This window comes from Myxocyprinus asiaticus, chromosome 2 (genome assembly GCF_019703515.2).
Source record: "Myxocyprinus asiaticus isolate MX2 ecotype Aquarium Trade chromosome 2, UBuf_Myxa_2, whole genome shotgun sequence".
In the NCBI taxonomy this organism is placed as follows: domain Eukaryota; kingdom Metazoa; phylum Chordata; class Actinopteri; order Cypriniformes; family Catostomidae; genus Myxocyprinus; species Myxocyprinus asiaticus.
Window position 1 is genome coordinate 33,785,426 of NC_059345.1, and position 18,034 is coordinate 33,803,459.

General features: G+C 42.9%; 1 protein-coding gene across 2 annotated transcripts in view; it reads left to right on the forward strand.

The window, feature by feature from the left end:
* LOC127416399 (D-glucuronyl C5-epimerase B) overlaps window positions 1–18,034 on the forward strand; it is a 101,401-nt gene that overhangs the window by 51,416 nt on the left and 31,951 nt on the right. For both annotated transcript variants that reach the window (XM_051655746.1, XM_051655755.1), the window contains one exon: window positions 8,971–9,073. The gene's annotated coding sequence lies outside the window, so the exon portion shown is untranslated. The remainder of the gene's footprint in view (window positions 1–8,970; window positions 9,074–18,034) is intronic.

Genomic DNA, 18,034 nt, shown 5'->3' on the forward strand with positions numbered 1-18,034 from the left:
CTCCCAGTAATGCATTACAATAATCTAGTCTTGAGGTCATGAACGCATGAATTAGTTTTTCGGCATCAGCAACAGAGAGCATGTGTCATAATTTAGCAATGTTTCTTAAGTGGAAGAATGCTGTTCTACAAACATTGGTCATTTGTTTTTCAAAGGACAGATTAGTATCAAATATAGCACCTAAGTTCTTAGCTGTTGAAGATGATGTAACAGTACATCCATTGAGAGTCAAATTATATTTTAACGGCTTATTTTTAGAGATTTTTGGTCCAATAATTAGTACCTCTGTTTTGTCGGAATTGAGTTGAATGACATTTCTGGCCATCCAATCTTTTATTTCATTGATACACTCTGCTAATTTGGAGAATTGTGAAATCTCATCAGGTTTTGAAGAAATATAAAGTTGGGTATCGTCGGTATAACAGTGGAAACTTTTTCCATGATTCCTGATAATATCTCCCAGGGGAAGCATATACAAGGAGAAAAGCAGAGGCCCTAAAACTGATCCCTGTGGCTCTCCATGCTTTACTTTTGTTTGGTTTGACAATTCCTCATTTACATAGACAAAGTGGTAGCGGTCTGCTAAATAGGATCTAAACCATGCTAATGCAACTTCACAAATGCCAACATAATTCTCTAGTCTATTCAAGAGAATGTTGTGATCTATCGTGTCGAATACAGCACTAAGATCTTAAAGCACTAGAAGTGAAATGCAGCCACGATCAGATGATAAGAGCAAGTCATTTGTAACTCTGATAAGTGCAGTCTCTGTACAGTGATGAGGCCTAAATCCTGACTGAAATTGTTCATATATACTATTTCTCTGTAGAAATGAACATATTTGGGAGGAAACTACCTTTTCTAGTATTTTCGACATAAATGGGAGATTTTAAATCGGTCTATAATTAGCCAGTTCTCCAGGATCAAGTTGTGGCTTCTTAATAAGCGGTTTGATAACTGCCATTTTAAAGTTTCTTGGGACATGTCCTAAGGATAGCGAGGAGTTAATAATATTAAGAAGAGGTTCTGAGATTACAGGGAATACCTCTTAAGAGCTTGGTTGGTAGTGGATCTGACAAACATGTTGTGGCTTTTGATGTTTCGATAAGTTTTGTTAGCTCTTCATGATCTATGACAGCGAAGGATTGAAGTTGTACGTGAGTAAAATTATGAGACACCATTTTCTGAGGTGCTATGACAGATGATTGCATAATTCCACTTTTATTTCTGATTATTTCAATTTTATCAGTAAAGAAATTCATGAAGTCATTACTCTTGTGCTGCGACAGAATATCTGGTTCAGTCGATGCTTTATTCCTAACCAATTTAGCCACAGTACTGAATAAACACCTAGGATTGTTGTGGTTATTTTCTATGAGTTTGCTTAAATATGCTGATCTGGCAGCTTATAGTGCCTCTCTGTAGCTACAGACACTATCCTGCCATGCACCGCGAAATAGCAAAAATTTTTTATTCTTCCACTTGCGCTCCATTTTCCGAGCTGCTTTCTTGAGAACATGAGTGTGATCATTGTACCATGGTGCAGGGCATTTTTCTTTAATTTTCTTTAATCGAAGGGGGGTGACACTATCTAGAGATGACTGTATTTATATTTTCTGTTATTTCATCAAGTTCTTCTAGGCTTTGGGGTTTAATGAGTGTATGAGATAGATCTGGAAGATTATTATGGAAGCTCTCTTTAGTGGTCGATATAGTTCTACCTGAATGATAGCGTGGTGTAGATTGTGGAACAGTAGCTGATCGCAGCATACATGAGACAAGGTAATGATCCAAGATGTCATCGCTCTGCAGCGGAATTTCTATATTATCAGCATCAACATATGACAGAATTAAATCTAGCGTATGATTATGGCGATGAGTTGGTCCTGTTACATTTTTCTGACTCCAAGAGAGTTGAGAATATCGATAAATGCTCATCCCAATGTGTCATTTTCATTATCTATGTGAATGTTGAAGTCACCAACAATTAAAGCTCTATCTACAGTAACTACAAGATCTGATAAGAAATTTGCAAATTCACCAAGGAAATCAGAATACAGCCGGGTGATCTATATACTGTAGGTAAAAGACGACAGTTTTTTTATTTATATCTGATGGTCTCACATTAAGCATTATTAGTTCCTCTGAGTAACACCAAATACTTCACTGTAAATTGTAGCAACACCTCCTCCTCGACCCTTCAGACGTGGCACATGTTTATAACAATAACCTGGTGGAGTAGATTCATTTAAACTAATATATTCATCCGGTTTAAGCCAGGTTTCAGTCAAACAGAGCACATCCAACCTATGATCTGTAATAATTTCATTTACAATTAGTACTTTGGTAGAAAGAGATCTAATGTTTAGTAGCCCTATCTTTATATGATGTTTATATTTAATTTGTTTGTTTCATTCAAGTTTGACCTTCATCAAATTTTTTCTAAATGATTTAGTGAGGGTTTTGAGTTTGGTAGTTCGGGGAACAGACACAGTCTCTATATGATATCTAGGTGATACAGTCTCTATGTGTTGTAGTTTATGTGACCTGTGTGACGTCTCAAGGCAGCTAGCAGACTTTCGGATTAACCAGTTTATCTGCTTCCTGACCTGGGCCCCAGTTAGTCAAATACTATCATTATTAAGACTATGAGCCAAATTACTAGAGAGGAGAGCGGCACCTTCCCTGGAGGGATGGAGTCCGTCTCTCTTTAGCAGGTCAGGTCTACCCCAAAAACTCTTCCAATTGTCTATAAATCCTATGCTATTCTCCAGACACCACTCAGACATCCAGCCATTCAGTGACACTAATCTACTATAAACCTCGTCACCACGCTGAGCAGGGAGGGGGCCAGAGCATATTACAGTGTCTGACATCATTTTTGCAAATTCACACACCTCTTTAACATTATCTCTAGTGATTTCCGACTGGCGAAGCCAGACATCATTAGTGCCGACATGAACAATTTTAGAAAATCTACGTTTAGTATTAGCCAGCACTTGTAAATTTGATTTGATGTCAGATGCACTGGCACCCGAAATACATTTAAAAATAGTGGCTGGAGTCTCTATTTCCACGTTCCTTAAAATAGATTCACCAATATCAAGGGCTCTTTCAACATGATTCTCAGTGGGTGCATCACAAAGTGGTGTCGCATTGCTGAGCGAGTATGCCGATGAGACGTCACCCAAATGCCCTGCTGTGGGGGCTCTACAGCCAGAACCAAAGTGTCTGTGTTGCTCTCTGTACTGCCCGCATCCGAAACAGTATCTACCGGCTTCTCTTTCTCACTAACCTCCACTAGCGTTCAGATGAATGTCTCTAACTCGTTAACCTTCTCCGTCACCCTGACTAATTCCTTACGTTTATCACATGTGAATCCCTCACTGCTGACGGAAGAGGCTATTGTAAACATGTGACATGCAATGCAGGAAGAAATAACATGAGCATATGCCATGACTTACCACAGTTGTTTGTTGTTGTTGGTTGTTCCTGAGCGGTGACGGTTTGAGATCGATGTTAATCCCTCACGCAGTTGTTTGTTGTTGTTGTTTTTTCTTGATAAGTGGTGCTTTGAGATCGATGCAATAATCCGTGTAACACAGAGGAGTAAAATGGGTGCGGGCTGTAAAATGCACGCAGTTTAATCGCAATAAAAATAGAAAGTGGATGCACGTGGAAAATGCACGCAGTTGAATAACGATAAGAGAATAATGCGGGGGAAAACCTGATGCACGCTGAAAAATGGCAGATGTTAAGGATTAAAGGCTGAAAACAGATAAGCGATTTAAAAAAAAAAAAAAAAAAAAAAAAGCTAGCAGGCTACAAACACAGACTTGAGCTAGGCGCCAGCAGCAACAGGTAAAATACACACAGATGAAACAGTAGAAAAGCGGAAAACCTGAAACACACAGTAAAATGACAAAGGATAAATAGACGAACGTATGAGAATAAGAGTAAGCAATGCTAAGCAGGCTACAAACACTTGTGCAGTGTGCTGTCAGCAACAGGAACAGGAAGTCCAGTGACGTATACAGTGGATGCACAATTGTTTGTATGATTTTCCGAGCCGGTTAAAGGCCGTGCTTTATCTAAGCAGCGCCTTTCGAGGCCATTTCTTGTGCATATATCATTTTGCAGGGAAAGAACTTTCACGTCCTGTTAAAGCTCATTCCACCAGGGCAGTGGCGTCATCCAGTGCCTTATTTAAAGGTATTTCTGAGGATATCTGCGCAGCTACACGCTGGGCCTCTTCTCACACTTTTGTCAAGTATTACAGGCGTGATGTAACCGTGCCTAATGTGGCTCATGCTGTTCTAGGGACAGGAAGTTCAATTTTGGAGATGGATGAATAATGTATACTGTATTGTGGGGCGTGTTTAAAACATCCCGTAGAGTGGTCTGTGTTGAAACAATTTGACTGAAAGAGAATATCCGGTTACCTAGTGTAACCTCGGTTCTCTGAAGGAAAGTAGTGAGAGACAGACCAGGAGGGCCCTGCAATCCAACTTCATCTTTCAGAGCTATTTATTCTGAAGAGGAATTGAGCTGCTGCCCTTATTTGGAAGGGCGGGGCTCCCGATGTCAGCAGCCAATTCCTGCTGCTTAAAGGCATGTTTTAAAAGGCTTCAAGAGCAGTCGCGCGAGGGTGCACCTTTCCCATAGAGTGGTCTGTGTCTCACTCCTTTCCTTCAGAGAACCGAGGTTACACTAGGTAACAGGACAGTTTTTATAGGATGGGATAGCTTATGCCAATTTATGAAATGGCAACCAGTAAATGGGCTCAGTTGGTGTTAATATATGAAATCTCAAATTGGATTACTTCCTCAGAAGAGATGGTCTCAGTGATAATGCAGCCCTCAAGTTGCAGAAGTTATGTTAGTGAACTCCTTCATGGAATATGCTGGTACCCCTGAAAGTGCTTTTCCAGCTCAGTCAAGTTTCTTGAATACAAGGTAATTTTGTTTTTTTATTTTTTACTTTAGCCAATTTGTCCATTTATCCCAACAGCTTAACTTGACTAAGGCCCCAGCACACTTGCGAAGAAGTTCTTCTTCATTCTTTGTTCAGAGGTAAAAAGTTGTTTGAAACAGCTGAGCAACGACATAATTTTAGCGAACATTCAGATACTGGCCACGCTGCTGTGGGTGGCGTTTTTAAATATGAGGATACAGCTGTGACATTGAAATGTGTTATCAATGACATCATGCCTCATTCTATGAGTAGAATTCACATAAGATCAGTAAAAGATGCTGTTTTAACCATTCAGTGATGATTTTAAGTAATATACAGTATATGCAGTAGATATTGTGTAATTTGTCTTGTTTACATTCTGAATTCATAGAGTTAACATGCTGTATGCGGCCTTAATATGCACTGATTACACTCTGTTATTGTAATTTATTGTAGTTATAAATAATATTCTAATATTTTAGTAGATTTAATTCCTTTTGTAGACTAAACAAAAAAACTGTATGACATGATCTTGGAAAATGTCTCTAAGCAATTGATTGTACAGATGGTGGTAAGTTTGCACCAGTTCCCTGTGTGTTCATGTTGACTGATTTTAACTGACTGAACAAAAATTAGCTGTTGGCCTCAAAGTACAATGCATTCAGAAAGTATTCAGACTCCTTTTTTTCACATTTTGTTATGTTGCAGCCTTATGTTAAAATGCTTTACATTTTTATTTTGTTATTTTTTCACATCAATCTACACTCCATACCCCATAATGATAAAGCAAAAACCAGATTTTTGATAACTGCAAATTTATTAAAAAGAAAAACTGAAATATCACATTGACAGAAGTATTCAGACCCTTAACTCAGTTCTTAGTTGAAGCATCTTTGGCAGTGATTACAGCCTCAGGTCTTTTTGGGTATGATGCGACAAGCTTTGCACACCTGGATTTGGGGGTTTTCTGCCATTCCTCTCTGCAGATCCTCTCAAATTCTCTCAGGTTGGATGGGGACCGTCGGTGGACAGCCATTTTCAGGTCTTTCCAGAGATGTTCGATTGGGTTCAATTCCTGGCTCTGGCTGGGACACTCAAGGACATTCACAGAGTTGTCCCTAAGCCACTCTTGCATTGTCTTGGCTTTGTGCTTGGGGTCATTGTCAGTTGGAAGGTGAACCTTCAGCCCTGTCTGAGGTCCTGAGTGCTCTGGACCAGGTTTTCATTAAGGATAACTCTGTATTTTGCTGCATTCAGCTTTCCTTCAACCCTGACCAGTCCCTGCTGCTGAAAAACACCCCCACAGCATGATGCTACAGCCACCATGCTTCACCGTTGAGATATTATTGCGCAGATGATGAGCGGTGCCTGGTTTCCTCCAGACATGACGTGTGGAATTGAGGCCAGACAGTTCAATCTTCGTTTCATCAGACCAGAGAATCTGTTTCTCACAGTCTGAGAGTCTTTTAGGTGTTTTTTTAGTGTCTTGCACTGAGGAGAGGCTTTCGTCTGGTCACTCTGCCATAAAGCCCATATCGGTAGAGTGTTGCAGTGATTGTTGTCCTTCTGCAAGTTTCTCCCATCTCCACACATGATCTCTGGAGCTCAACCAGAGTGACCATTGGGTTCTTGGTCACCTCTCTTATCAAGGCCCTTCTCCCCCGATTGCTCAGTTTGGCCAGGTGACCAGCTCTAGGAAGAGTCCTGGTTGTTCCAAACTTCTTCCATTTTAGAATTATGGAGGCCACTGTGATCTTGGGAACCTTCAATGCAGCCAAAATATTTTTGTAGCCTTCCCCAGATATGTGCCTGGACACACTGCTGTCTCTAAGTTCTGCAGGCAGTTCCTTTGATCTCATGGCGTGGTTTTTGCTCTGATATGCATTTTCAGCTGTGAGACCTTGTATAGACAGGTCTGTGCCTTTCTAAATCAATTGAATGTCCAATTAATTGAATTTGCCACAGGTGGACCCCAATCAAAGTGTAGAAACATCTCAAAGATGATCCAGAGAAATGGGATGCACCTGAGCTAAATTTCAGTTGTCAAAGCAAAGGGTCTGAATACTTATGTCAAGGTGGAATTTCAGTTTTTTCTTTTGAATAAATTTGCAAAGTTATCAAAAATCTGGTTGTTGCTTTGTTAATATGGGGTATGGAGTGTAGATAGGTGTAGATAAAAAATAATTTAAAGCATTTTAGCATAAGGCTGCAACATAACAAAATGTGAAAAAATGGAGTCTGAATACATTCTGAATGTACTGTAGGTGGAGCTCCAGGTCACACCTAGGGCTGAAACGATTAGTCGACATTATCGACAACGTCGACAATAAAAAAAATTGTCAACAAATATTTTCATTGTCGAATAGTCGTTTGATCTTAACGTAACATTAGATCATATGAAACTCTAATGATTGCACACAAGAGCAGCACTGCAGCTCTTGCCTGACTGAGGAGAGGAAGAAAACACATCTCACAGTCCAGACGCACTCTAAACTTTCCAAACAGCTTCAGGTGATGTAGATTGTGAATTATGAGGGAATTATAATGCAAAAATACAAAATAAGTAAATACAGAAGCACTCTTGTTGTGGAATAAGCAGAGCCGGAGCTGACACTCAGCTTAAGCAAAACATGCGTGTCGAGCGTCTTTAAAGGAAACATCTTTCCATCGTTACATCTTTAATGCAGTTATATTTAATGCGTTATAGCTTTATTAAAGTTCAAATAATAAGGAAACTGGCATTTCTCTGTGCGGTCAGCGCCTCTTCTATGAGTTGCGCGAAGTGTCCCAATCTAAGGGGGAGAGATTGTAACTGCACCCGGTTGAGGTACACTCACTTAATGCAGCTAAATTATAACGCAATGGCAACTTATTGAATCATAATATATGTCACTGTGCATTTCTTATTGTGAAAAAAATTGTCAACGCAACTTTATTAATAAGAGAGAGTTTGTTTTTTTGTGAGTTAAAGATGGATTGAAGTGAACAAAAAGGTGAGAGAGGGTAGTCTTCGCCCCATTATACACTGCAAAAAAATACATTTTTTATTTGTTTTTGTTTTGGCTTGTTTTCTAATATAAATATCTAAAACTCCTTTAAAACAACGTACATTTACTTTAGCAGCTATACTGCAGAATATATAGATTTTTTTTTTTAAATCTGAGAATATTGAATATAATATAAAAAATACAAATATTTTAAAATATCTAAAAATCCTTTAAAAAAAGATACATTCACCTGAGCAGCAGCATATAAGATATTTAGATTTGCTTTTAGAGAATAGATCTAGAATCGAAGTATATTTTGTCTTTACTGCACTCACAGAAGCGTAAGAAAGTTAAAAAAAAATACACTTATATACAAAATACACTTATATTTAAGATACATTCTCTTAAAGCGAGTCTAAATATCTCATATGTTTCTTCTCAAGTAAATGTATCTTGTTTTAAAGATTTTTAGACAATTTTAAATGGAAAAAAAGACAAATACACTTGATAACAATAGGATTTTTTTGTAGTGAAATTTTTACTGAATTAAACATAATAAGTATTTTTTTCTTTTAATTCAGTGAATGTCATTTAGAGGTATTTTAAAAAGATGATTTTGTCTTTTTTATTGTTAGTAAGCACGTTTAATACAACCTTTTAACTTGGGGCACAAGCTGAATAGTCGGTTTAGGGCTAATGATTAATCTTTGCAATAATCGCCCGAATAGTCGAATAATCGTTCTAATAATCATTAGATTAGTCGATTATCAAAATAATCGTTAGTTGCAGCCCTAGTCACTCCTACCAATGACGTGGACTAATGGCATTAAGAAGGTGTTTAGCAGTCAGTAAGAAGTTTTCCTAAAAGTTCGCCCAGGAGAACTGTTATGAACCACCTTCAAAACTGCAAAAACACCTTATTTTTGGCCAAATTTAGTTCTAAATGATGTCACACCCGTTTGTTCTTTTATTTCGTAGGAGTATGCAGAGGCCTTAATCCCTTATACTGTTTCTGTTTCCTCTGTTTCAGGTATGACAGTCTCTCTGTGAAATGGATCCCTAAATGAGGAACAAAACTGGGGCATAGAGTGCAATGACAGCGCAGTCAGACATTCTCTGGTGAATGGAGCTGGGTAAGAAATATGAAAGAGTGGTGTTAATTAAAAAAAACCTAAAGCTTGCAATCAACTAATTGTGTTTTTCACACAATCTTGTTCCAAATGTAATAATGGATCCACATTTGATTATGTTGAAAACATCCTACTGGATCTTTGCTAAAGGTTTTACTGCTTCAGATCAGCTTGAGGTAATTCACTCTGGTGATCATGTTGATTTGAAGTTCTTTTTTTAATACTGTATAGACAAGCCCAGCCACTAAATTACTCCACCATCACCGAAAAAAACTAAATTTACTTAACACAGATCTCAGCTATGTTCAGCCCCATATCGCGGCCAGCCCACCGGGAAAAGTCCTGGTTCTCCCTATGGCCAGTCCGCCCCTGCTTGATGTGCTTCAGTGGTAATTAAGTTGTGCATAACAGAGGCTGCAAAGTGCTTGATTTCTGTCACAAGACCCATCTGGGCTTGTTTTTACAACAAATAGCATTAAGAGGTCCTTTCCCCATCATTTGTTCTCCGTCACAGCGTGTGCGTCAGTGTAATGACTCCGGGCAGACACATCGCTAAGGTTCTACCTTACCCCGACAAGTGAATATTCTGGTTTCTGCTTTATTAGTGGTAAATTCATTAATCGCGATTAAGAAAAATGAAGGCGTAAAACTTTTTAAATAAATCGCATGCGGTAACGCGTCAACTTTGACATGAATTTTGAAACATGGCAGACAAAAATAAAACTGTTGGAGGATACCTATATTTTTTCATTCTTTCTGACAAACAGCCATAAAATGGAATGTGATTTACAATATGTATGACACATTTTTAAATTGCATTGTACAGTGTTTATTAAAAGGGGACATTGTATTCGTAACCCAATACTCACTACTTGCTACTCTTGATAACTTTTGAATTAGCTACTTTTTACTCTTGTTTAAGTAGTTTTTAGGACAGGCACTTATGTTTACTGGTGTATGATTTTTTTTCCTTCCACCCCTGGGAATGGAACCAAGTCTAATATAGTTAAAGCAGACAGGATTTTGTGATGCTGATTGTAATTCTCTTTGTTTGCCAAGTAAAGTGAGTAATATAAGAATAAAGTTCCCTATCTGTCACTCACTCGACGTTGTGTCGATGTAGTGACACTAGGGGTCTACTCTTGGGAGCCCGAGACACCTCTGGTCTTTGATAAAAGGCCAGTGAAAATTGGCGAGTGGTATTTGCATGCCACTCCCCCAGACATACGGGTATAAAAGGAGCTGGTATGCAACCACTCATTCATATTTTCTATTCGGAGTCAAACGGTCATGCTCACTGAGCTGAATATTACTGTTCATTCACCTCTGCTGGATCTGATGGCGCATTTCAGCGGCTTCTCCTTCCTCTGCACTGGTGCACTGCAGAGAACGCCCCTGGGTGCTTCGACAGAAAAACAAGAGAGTATATTTTCTGAAAAAGCTTTTCCTCCTCTAAAAGAGCGGCACACACAGAACATCTTTTTAAAGACTCGTCTTTTTAAAGATGCCTTTCCGATTGTGTGTTATTCCTGGTTGCGGTCGTTATCTCTCAACTTCGGATGGTCATGATCGCTGTCTTTCGTGTCTGGGTGCGACCCACACGGAGGCAGCGTTTGTGGATGGTTCATGTTCTCACTGCGAGAACATGACCATGGCAACGTTGCGGTCGCGGCTTGCTTTCATAAGAAAAGGGCTTCTTGTTTGGAGCCCGCGAAGATGATGAGCTCTCGAGCGCAGCATCGGAGAGCGGGCTTGTCCAGTCGGGCGCAGAAGCCTCAGCTGGGCTTCCCCCTTCGGGGACGATTGCCCAGCCACAGGCTGATGCCGAAATGACGGACATGCTTTCCCGGGTGGCCGCGAGCGTCGGTTAGAGTGGAACCCTCCGCTCTCCCCTGAACCCTCGCGGCTTGATGATTGGTTCCTGGGCTCGCGGCGCCGCTCAAAGCAGCTACGCCCCGCTCCAGTGCCATTCTTCCCGGAAGTGCACGAGGAGCTGACGAAGTCGTGGGAGGCAACTTTTACTGCCTGGCCCCGATTCCGCAGTTCCCTTCGGCCCCTGGGCGCCCAGCTGTGGCACGTAGCCGCCCCCGATGTGGCAGTCAGACTGTTCTGGGTGTGGTCATAAGGAGCCAGGTAAGTGTTTCGATGTCCCTAGACTCAGCACGGCCACGACGTGGTGTGACATCTGGAGTTCCACCCCACCACGAGGCCCCACCTGCTGGTACATCCGACGACGTTGTCCCCTTGATCCACCTTGTGCGGAACTTGGACGCGTGGCTCGCGCTTTCCAATCCGTCGCGATGGCTGATCCGGACCGTCCGACTCAGCTATGCGATTCAGTTCGCCAGGCACCCGCCCAAGTTCAGCGGTATTCACTTCATCTCGGTTGAGCGAAAATGCTGCCACCTTGCGTGCGGAGATCGCTACTCTCCTACGGAAGGGCGCGATAGAACCTGTCCCTCCAGCCGAGATGAATAAAGGATTTTACAGCCCCTAATTCATCGTACCGAAAAAAGGCGGTGGGTTGCGGCCAATCTTGGACCTGCGAGTACTGAACCGGGCTTTACACAGACTCCCGTTCAAGATGCTGAAGCAAAAACGCATTCTTGTGAGCGTCTGGCATCAAAATTAGTTCGTGGCGGTAGACCTGAAGGATGCGTACTTCCACATCTCGATCCTTCCTCGACACAGACCCTTCCTGCGGTTTGCATTCAAGGGTCAGGCGTATCAGTACAAAGTCCTCCCTTTCGGCCTTTCCCTGTCTCCTCGTGTCTTTACGAAGATCGCAGAGGCTGCCCTTGCCCCGTTAAGGGAGGTGGGCATTCGCATTCTCAACTATCTCGACGACTGGCTAATCCTAGCTCACTCTCGAGACATGTTGTGCACACACAGGGACCTGGTGCTATCACACCTCAGCTGACTAGGACTTCGGGTCAACTGGGAAAAGAGCAAGCTCCTCCCAGTTCAGAGCATCTCTTTTCTCGGTTTGGAGTTGGACTCAGTCTCCTTGATGGCGCGCCTTACAAACGAGCACGCCCAGTCGGTGCTGGCCTGTTTGAAGGCGTTCAAACAGAAAACAGCGGTTCCACTGAAACTTTTTCAGAGGCTCCTGGGGCATATGGCGTCCTCGGCGGTGGCCACCCCGCTCGGGTTGATGCATATGAGGCCGCTTCAGCACTAGCTCCAGACTTGAGTCCTGAGATGGGCATGGTGCCCCGGGACACATCGTGTGGCCATCATGCAGGTCTGTCACCATCTTTTCAGCCCTTGGACCGACCTCTCGTTTCTACGGGCAGGTGTTCCTTTAGAACTGGTCTCCAGGCGCGTTGTGGTCATGACAGACACCTCCAAAATGGGCTGGGGCGCTGTTTGCAATGGGCACACAGCCGCCGGCCTCTGGACAGGCCCGCGACTGCATTGGCACATCAGCTGCCTCGAGTTGTTGGCAGTTCTGTTCGCCCTGCGGAGGTTCCGGCCTTTGATCCAGGGCAAGCATGTGTTAGTTCGGACAGACAACATGGCAATGGTAGCATATGTCAACCGCCAAGGCGGTCTGCGCTCTCATTGTAAGTCACAACTTGCCTGCCGTCTCCTCCTCTGGAGTCAGCAGCACTTCAAGTCGCTGCGAGCCACTCACGTCCCGGGCAGCCTCAACACTAAAGTGGACACACTGTCATGGCAGGTTACCCTCAGGGGAGAGTGGAGACTCCACCCTCAGGTGGTCCAGCTGATTTGGAGTCGATTCGGACGGGCACAGGTGGACCTGTTCGCCTCCCAAGAATCCTCCCACTGCCCGCTCTGGTACGCCCTCACCGAGGCTCCCCTCGGCATAGACGCGCTGGCACACAGCTGGCCCCCTGGCCTATGCAAATATGCGTTTCCCCCAGTGAGCCTGCTTGCACAGACTCTGTGCAAGGTCAGGGAGGACGAGGAGCAGGTCATCCTGGTAGTACCCTACTGGCCTACCCAGATGTGGTTCTCGGACCTCACGCTCCTCGCAACAGCTCCCCCTGGCGAATTCCCCTGAGGAAGGACCTTCTTTCTCAGGGACGGGGCACCCTCTGGTACCCGCGGCCAGACCTCTGGAATCTCCATGTCTGGCCCCTGGACGGGACGTGGAACTGTGGTGGTAGACACAATCACTCAGGCTAGGGACCTCTCTATGAGGCGCCTGTGTGCCTTTTAAGTGGCGTCTGTTCGCTAAGTGGTGTTCTTCCCGACGCGAAGACCCCCAGATGGATCAGTGCTTTCCTTCCTGCAGGAGAGGTTGGAAGGGAGGCTGTACCCTTCCACCTTGAAGGTGTCGACGTTAAGTCCTTAGGGAAGCACGACCTGATCATCAGGTTCCTAAGAGGCGCCAGGAGGCTGAACCCCTCCAGACCGCGCCTCGTCCCTCATGGGACCTCTCTGTAGTTCTTCAGGGTCTACAGAGAGCCCCCTTTGAGCCTTTTCAGTCAGCCGAGCTTAAGACACTCTCCTTGAAGACTGCCCTCCTGACTGCGCTCACTTCCATCAAGAGGGTAGGTGACCTGCAAGCGTTCTCTGTCAGCGAAACGTGCCTGGAGTTCAGTCCGGGTTACTCTCATGTGATCCTGAGACCCCGACCGGGCTATGTGCCCAAGGTTCCCACCACCCCTTTTAGGGACCAGGTGGTGAACCTGCAAGCGCTGCCCTAGGAGGAGACAGACCCAGCCCTGTCATCGCTGTGTCCGGTGCGCGCTTTACGCATCTATTTGGATCGCACGCATAGGTTTAGAACCTCTGAGCAGCTCTTTGTCTGCTTTGGTGCACAGCGGAAAGGAAGCGCTGTCTCCAAGCAGAGGATCGCCCACTGGCTCATTGACGCCATAACTATGGCATATGTTGCCCAGGACATGCCGCCCACGGTAGGGCTACAAGCCCATTCTACCAGGGGTGTAATGGCTTCCTGGGCCCTGGCAAGGGGTGCCTCTCTAACAGACATTTGCAGAGCAGCGGGCTGGGCAACACCCAACACCTTTGCAAGGTTCTACAACCTCCGGGTCGTCCCAGGTAGTGGCATGCAACACAAGCGGATAAGCCCGGGATAGCCGGCCGGGTGTATCGCTTGCACATAGTGCCTTCCACCACCTTTTGAGCTGAAGACGTGCCCCATTAATTCCTAGTAGTGTTCACAAGTTTGTTCCCTGGTTGACTTCCTCCTAGCCCTGTGGCAGTCGAGTTTTCGGAGAGATTCGCTGCCAGCCCAGTACATGCGCTAAGAGTCTTGTTCTGGGGTAGGTGCTCCGCATGTGGGGGTTCCCTGTAAGGTTAACCCCATGTGATATATATCTTCCGCTAATTAGTTTCCCTGTTGGCAAACTGCTTCTTCCTTGGGCAGAGCCCCTCTGCCCCAGTCTCCATGTTTGTAGTAACTCCTCCCCCATTGGGCAGGATCTACCTTGAAGACTCTTCACATGGTTGGAAAGACCATGTGATGTATCCTTCCACTTAAATATCCCCCCCCCCTCTATGGGCGAGGTGTGGTCTCCGCTGTGTCTTCCCCTTGGGAGGGACACCCCCCGACTAGACCTGGCGGCCCAGTCGGATAATCCCCCATCTTTTTTAGGGAGTGGAAAAAGAGAAGGGGAAAAGAGGCCACGACTGGGTTAAGCCTGTCTCTATCTTTTGGGTAGTCGACTTGTCCCCAAAGGGCCATTCGACACTCATAACTATGTTGGGGGAGGTTACGTGTCGACCTGGTGTGCTGGCTATGAGGCACACAGTAGTCTGCCCACCACACACCGCCAGCTCACATAAAACAGTTCAGCCAGTTGTGGCGTTTCGTATAGGGACCTCTAGTGTCACTACATCGACACAACGTCGAGTGAGTGACAGATAGGGAACGTCATGGTTACTTGTGTACCCTCCGTTCCCTGATGGAGGGAACAAGACGTTGTGTCCCTCCTGCCACAACGCTGAACCTGAATGAGTGGTTGCATACCAGCTCCTTTTATACCCGTATGTCCGGGGGAGTGGCATGCAAATACCACTCACCAATTTTCATTGGCCTTTTATCAAAGACCAGAGGTGTATCGGGCTCCTAAGAGTGACCCCTAGTGTCACTACATCGACACAACGTCTCGTTCCCTCCATCAGGGAATGGAGGTTACACAAGTAACCATGACGATTTCCTGGCATATTCTTTTAGATAGATTGGCTTTCTCTGCTTCTTCATGACTGACGATCTTCGCATGTGCAAAAGTTGTGTTTGGAATACATGTAATGCACATGGAAACAAACATCTTTACCCGATTGCAAAGTTTAAGGCAAATATAATCTGTACAGCAATTGGATTAAATTGATTCAGATTGACGAAAATGAGTGCATGTAAACATACTCATCGTAAAATCACTCTGGGATAACATGGATCATCAGGTTTTGACAACTTAGGAGTCTATGCCAGCTCCAGTGCATGATGTCATTGAAGCAAAAAAGACATACCAAATACTAATAATCCTGAATGTATGTTCCATACATTTTTCAATCTTTTACTCAAATTATGCTAATTGTAATGAAAATATTTGTAATAAATTATTAAAAACGGCAAAACAGAAGCATTTGCAGTAGTGGACTTTGACTTTATAAGTTATAAATTGTTATGAATTTATATATATATATATATAATCACATTGAGCACTGCATTGCCAACATCAGTGTCGCTTATGTAGCCGGAAATTGGCAACTATCATTGGCCATTTTCACTTTGCTGTCAGTATGAACCGCCCTTAAGAGTGACTACAGTGTGTTTGTTCATGCAGTTTGTGAACTGTTTGCGTGTGGGTCATAATGGCTATGTCAGATGGTTTGCTTCTCCTTTCTTCATTTGATGAGAAGTGTTTAATCCCCCTTAGACTGTAAGATCATAAGCTTTTTGGTAATATAACAGCTCTAATCCTCTGACTGCTGATGAATTGGATGAGGGGGCATTAGCTTCAAAGCAGTTTCTCTGTTAACCCACTGCAGGAAGAGATCGTGTATAAACACTGTTTTATGTCGCTGCACTAATTTAAATAGGCCATTGACCAGCAAATTTGCTTTGGCCAGTTTGGGTATTTTTACTATATTTGTAAAAAAAAATTAAGCTACCCAGTAGTGTGGAATCATAATTTACCATCATGCTATCATTCTGGGTATGTCTGTAATAACTGGGTGTTTAATAATATCAGTAGTCTGTTATCTGTAGTGTATACATAATCCACTTGCACAGCTTCCTGTAGTGTTGGATGCCCTTCACGTAATGTGGGAAGAAACATTGCAAAGTAAGACATGTCACAACATCAATGAGCAGAAAAGCAGGTCATGGTAAAGGTGCTGTTAGTGCTCCACCAATGCTCTTTAGTTTTTGACAAAATAATAGAAATATATACTGTGTGTGTGTGTGTGTCTATATATATATATATATATATATATATATATATATATATATACACACACACACACACACCCCGATCAGCCACAACATTAAAACCACCTGCCTAATATTGTGTAGGTTCCCCTTGTGCTGCCAAAACAGCACCAACCCGCATCTCAGAATAGCATCGGTGTGAAAATCCCAGGAGATCAGCAGTTACAGAAATACTCAAACCAGCCCATCTGGCACCAACAATCATCCATGCAATTATTGAATCAGCCAATTGTGTGGCAGCAGTGCAGTGCATAAAACCATGCAGATACGGGTCAGGAGCTTCAGTTAATGTTCACATCAGAATGGGGAAAAATGTGATCTCAGTGATTTGGACCGTGGCATGATTGTTGGTGCCAGATGGGCTGATTTGAGTATTTCTGTAACTGCTAATCTCCTGGGATTTTCACACACAACAGTCTCTAGAATTTTCACCGAATGGTGCCAAAAACTAAAAACATCCAGTGATGGGCAGTTCTGTGGATGGAAATGCCTTGTTGATGAGAGAGGTCAACAGAGAATGGCCAGACTGGTTCGAACTGACAAAGTCTACGGTAACTCAGATAACTGCTCTGTGCAATTGTGGTGAGAAGAATATCATCTCAGAATGCTAGGATGTTCCAAGCTTCTTGGAGAATTCGCCACAGTTCTTCTATATATTTAGGCTGTCTCAATTGCTTCTGTCTCTTCATGTAATCCCAGACTGACTCGATGTTCAGTGGGGGTCTCCGTGGGGCCATGCCATCTGTTGCAGGGCTACATGTTCTTCTATTCTATTCTATTTGCAGAAGGAATGTTTGGGAGTCTAAAATGTATATTACCTATTGACACATTACAGCTAAAGATATAAATAACCATCTTAAGACAAATGTTTTTGTTAAACATCTTATGTGCCTCAGACTTTTGCAGAGTATTGTGTGTGTGTGTGTGTGTGTGTGTGTGTATGTATGTATGTATGTATGTATGTATGTATGTATGTATGTATGTATGTATGTATGTATATATATATATATATATATATATATATATATATATATATATATATATATATATATATATATATATATGTCAAGTCATTTTTATTTGTATAGCTTTTCACAACACACATAATTTCAAAGCAGCTTTATAGAAAATCATGCATTAACAGAAAATGTAACTAATATCTATAAAGCCTTAAAGTCATCATTGTGTAGTTTTATTAAATATTATTGTAAATTGTGTATAAAAATAAATAATTGTATTTAGAACCCCAGTAAGCAAGCCGAAGGCAACTGTGGCAAGGAACACAAAACTCCATAAGATGTTGGTTAATAACCGTGGGAGAAACCAGGCACACTGTGTGGGGGCCAGTTCCCCTCTGGCTAAACAGCATGAATATAATGCCAATATTAGTTATTTATGTGCAGTGCAAGTCATGGTTTAAAATTTGTAAACTACGTAAGTGTTAAGGGCCAGTGTTTAAACAAAGATTTTGTTTGAACTAAGATTTTATTTTTTTTTCTCCCCAATTTGGAATGCCCAATTCCCAATGTGCTCTAAGT